Genomic DNA, 4499 nt, shown 5'->3' on the forward strand with positions numbered 1-4499 from the left:
GAGGAAGCAGGGTCCAGGTGACCAGCCATGTCTGAGAGCAGGAGAGGACCTCTCCGCAGGGCATTGTGCAGCCTGGGCTGCAAGGGGGTGGTTGTGAGAGAACTAAAAGAGAAGTTTCCTGAGTGGTGCCTGGTATTTGGTGTAGGGTAGGGTCGGGAGGTGGGAGGTTAGGGGTGGGAGGTGGAGGGCTGTGCAGAGGAGAGAGATTGTAACAGAGGTGGACGTAGGTCAGAATGGTTGCCTGGCGCTGCCTAGGAGATGGTTAAGGTGGGGGCCTTGGCCCAGGGTTTGGTAGGGCAAGAGGGCAGGTGGGTGCAATGTTTCTTCTTTTGATGTGTTCTTGTCTTCACCTCAGGGACCTGGACGCCCTGCCTGTTGAGGCAAGGTTGTGGATTTCCCGGGCCTTATGGTCACTGCTTCGCATGATGTGGGGCAGCATCCATCTGAACGCTCATCACTACCAAGGCCAAGGTTTTGGAAGGAAGTCCTTCTTCTCCCATCTTAGTATTAGACCATCAGATTTGGGACACGGGACTAAGGCCGCTGACTCTGCATCCCTTACAAGCATACACAGCTGCCTGCCCTTTTGCCTTGTGTCCATCCTGGAGCGGCCTTCTGCAAGGTGGGAAGCCCGAGCTGGGTCTAGGGTCCCATTGAGTTGGTTGGTCGACTCCCTTGGTGTAACACCTTCCATCCCACTGCCTTAGAAGAACCGGGTACAGCCTTGGAGGCCCCTCTTGCCGGGCCACCTTGACCTGGAAGCTTGGGTCAGTAGACCCAAGGCCATGCTGGAAGCTGTACTGGTCACCCTGGTGGGTGGAGTCATGTAGACAGCCACTGGATCTCTGAAAGCTGCTGTGTGTGTGTGTGTGTGTGTGTGTGTGTGTGTGTGTGTGTGTGTCTGTGGTGAAGGCTGGGCTAGGGCAGGGATGCAGCTGTTAGAATACCCTGGTTTGGCAGCTAGGGGGTGATGCTCTGCCCCTGAACCCCAACCCCATTATTATGTTTCTTTGGCTCCTCCCCTATAGTCCAGATGTGGTTTGTGGAGGACTTCCTTAGGGTGTGGCTCAGACTCTCAAGTGAGCCTGCCCCCACATCCACACACTCCCCACTTGGCCCCCTCCATGACACCCTCCACCCCCTGCCCTCTCTCCCTGCACCCCACCATACCCTCAGGCGGGGCCTTCAGGGGCTGGCACAAAGCCGAGTGTGTCAGGGAAGTGCAGTGCATGGAGGTTACAATGGAGGAACCAGTTAAAGTCTGTTACCCCCATCTACACACCACACCCTCACCTTCTGCACACCACTGAATGCCTAGCAGGAGCCCTAGAGTGTGGCATGTCTGTCCAGTCCTAGCCTAGATGGTTGTCCTCCATCTTGGAACTTTGGCTTTTTTTTTTTTTTTTTTTTGCTTTGTGAAGGGCAGAGAGAGAGACCCTTCGCCTTTGGCCCTTGGCATTCTCGGTGCCCTGCTGCCATCCCGCGGATTCAGTTTGCCAATTCCACCAGCAGGTCCCTGTGCTACCCTGGAAATGGAGGCATACCGCCTAGGGAAGGGCTCCCGCCTGGGTCCCCCAGGACCAAAGCGGTTCTCTGGCCCTCTCCATGACCAAGGAGAGCTGGAGGAGGAAGCAGGGTCCAGGTGACCGGCTCCGGGCAGGCGACACGTGGCTGGCTTGGGGTTCACGGAAGCACAGCCTCCCGGGTCCTGTGGCCGCCATGTCTGGGAGCAGGAGAGGACCTCTCCGCAGGGCATTGTGCAGCCTGGGCTGCATGGGGGTGGTTGTGTGGAACTTTTCCTGCCTCCGTGCCAGCCCGCCTGCCCTTATGGTGGTGTACAAGGCCACCCCGGGACCCCCTAGCTTTTGTCTGAGCCTCCCTAGCAGTATCCACAGCTCACTTCCGGAGACCACACAAACTCTGCCCTGCATCTCTGGGAGGTGCTCAGGGTCTCAGGCCTGGTTGCTAGCCACCTTGGCCAAATGTCTGTCATCCATTTATCTCCTCCTGCCATCCCCTCTCCTCTCTGGCTGCCTGGACTTCTCTCTGGTGTGCCTTTTGTTTCTTTTACAACTGGATTTTCTCTTGAGTTGTGCTACAGGTTGAATTTAGGCACTGGGACCTGTTAGAAAAGGTACCAGCTCCAGAGCCACATCCCCAGATCCCTGTAAGGGATCTGGAACCCTCAACTCCCCAATCATCATCCTATCCAACCTGATTGTTCGTACCCAGTATGGCAGTGTGGTGACTCAAGGTGAATTCCAGTAGAAGCATCCAGAACAGGGTTTGGACTCAGGGGTGCTCACAAAGAGGCCAGGCAGGACTTAGGTACCATAGTGGCCAGGTTTCACAGCCCGTGCTTCCCCTGACAAGCCTCCTCTGTGTCATTCAGGACACACATAGTCCTGTCTTCTCCTGCCTAGCTTCATTTGCATTAAACCCAGGAAGAACTCCCACCATCAAGGGTCCAAAAGCTCCTTGTCCTGCATTCTAATGTCCAGACATCATCTCAGCAGGAAGAATACTTAGAAAAGGCTCTGAAATTAACAGAGGGCACTATCTGGAGTCCTACAAATGATAAGCATGCAGGAGCGCTTTTGTGTATGTGTGTGTGTGTGTGTGTGTGTGTGTGTGTGTGTGTGTGTGTGTGTGTATACCTGGGATTATTATGGCCCAGTACTGTGAGAAGTCATAGCAGTGCCTGAGAGGCACAGTATGTACGAGTTATGGTCGTCAGCTCTGGGATGTAGAGGAAGGACAGGTTTGCATGTAGGGAAGCCTTTTAGTGCTCCATCCTTCAGATCTAGCTCAGGTGAGTACAAGGTTTGGAGTGGTGCTTTGTGTGTGTGGATTAGGGCTCAGGGGCATGCCAGAGCGTGGGTGGTAAGAGCATTGTGTAGGAACCATTGGGAAGGTGGCAGTACCGTCCTTTAAAGTAGCCTGACAGCCAGGTCCATGAAGTCAGGTCCTCCACACCCACCCCCATCACCAGGAAGCTCCCTTTTTAGCCACAGCAAAAGTCTCCAGGAAGCTTTGTAGAGAGGGAGATTTGGAAGAGCATAGACAGGCTTGTCTCCAGGTGGCAGGGAGAGTGATTTTCTTCTAGGCTTCATCATGGAAGATGTCAGCAGTGTGGAGGAGAGCCTCTGGAGACTTTCAGTGCTCATTGAAGGAAGGCTTCCTTTTGAGGAGTGAAAAGCATTTCCCTACTGAACATGGCCTAGCTAACCTGGATACCAGGGATGGGACTGTACATAGGAGCGAGGGACAGAGAAAGACAGAGATAGAGGTGGAGATGGAGGTAGAGGAGGATAGATAAATGAGAGAGAGAGAAAGTAAGGTGAGAGCAAATGAGAATCTGCCTGTGGGGTGTTGGGTGTTCTCTAGTTTGTTGGTGTTTGTTTTTTTTTTTTCATGCAGGCTGGTGGGCAGACCCACTCTGTCTGTGGACACTTTTTTCTGTTCCATGGGTCTGGGCCCGTGGAGAGAAATTTGTGTGAGGACACCTGGAATGTTTAGGGAAATCCATAAGGACACACAGGGTGGGTGTGTGCTGTAGGCATCCTGGTGTTAAGAGTGAGAATTGCTTCTTGTCCCTCAGATTCTATGTTACCTGTCCTCGGTCCACTTGGAATCTCTTGAGAGAGCCGAGTCCTGTGTGTTCCTAGGCCCTGCCACAGGTAGGTGGGTGTCCACAGAGGATACAGAGAGTTCCATGCCTGACAGGGTCTTGGGGAAGTTAGAGAACGGAAAGAGAAGTTTCCTGAGTGGTGCCTGGTAATTGGTGTAGGGTAGGGTCGGGAGGTGGGAGGTTAGGGGTGGGAGGTGGAGGGCTGTGCAGAGGAGAGAGATTGTGACAGAGGTAGACGTAGGTCAGAATGGTTGCCTGGTGCTGCCTAGGAGACGGTTAAGGTGGGGGCCTGGGTCCAGGGTTTGGTAGGGCAAGAGGGCAGGTGGGTGCAATGTTTCTACTTTTGATGTGTTCTTGTCTTCACCTCAGGGACCTGGACGCCCTGCCTGTTGAGGCAAGGTTGTGGATGTCCCGGGCCTTATGGTCCCTGCTTCGCATGATGTGGGGCAGAATTCATCTGAACGCTCATCATTACCAAGGCCAAGGTTTTGGAAGGAAGTCCTTCTTCTCCCATCCTAGTATTAGACCATCGGATTTGGGACACACGACTAAGGGCGCTGACTCTGCATCCCTTACAAGCATACACAGCTGCCTGCCCTTTTGCCTTGTGTCCATCCTGGAGCAGCCTTCTGCAAGGTGGGAAGCCTGAGCTGGGTCTAGGGTCCCATTGAGTTGGGTGGTCGACTCCCTTGGTGTAACACCTTCCATCCCACTGCCTTAGAAGAACCGGGTACAGCCTTGGATGCCACTCTTGCCGGGCTACCTTGACCTGGAAGCTTGGGTCAGCAGACCCAAGGCCATGCTGGAAGCTGTACTGGTCACCCTGGTGGGTGGAGTCATGTAGACAGCCACTGGATCTCTGAAAGCT

At 54.1% G+C, this 4499-nt stretch overlaps 1 long non-coding RNA gene across 1 annotated transcript; it reads left to right on the forward strand.

The window, feature by feature from the left end:
* Nucleotides 1-303: 303 nt before the first annotated feature.
* LOC131901062 (uncharacterized) lies at nt 304-4166 on the forward strand. The gene is made up of 3 exons (XR_009376319.1): nt 304-622; nt 3602-3680; nt 4001-4166. It is a non-coding gene; the product is annotated as an uncharacterized LOC131901062 (long non-coding RNA).
* The last annotated feature ends 333 nt before the right edge of the window (nt 4167-4499 follow it).

The sequence above is a fragment of the Peromyscus eremicus genome, unplaced genomic scaffold (assembly GCF_949786415.1).
Source record: "Peromyscus eremicus unplaced genomic scaffold, PerEre_H2_v1 PerEre#2#chrX_unloc_2, whole genome shotgun sequence".
NCBI lineage: Eukaryota > Metazoa > Chordata > Mammalia > Rodentia > Cricetidae > Peromyscus > Peromyscus eremicus.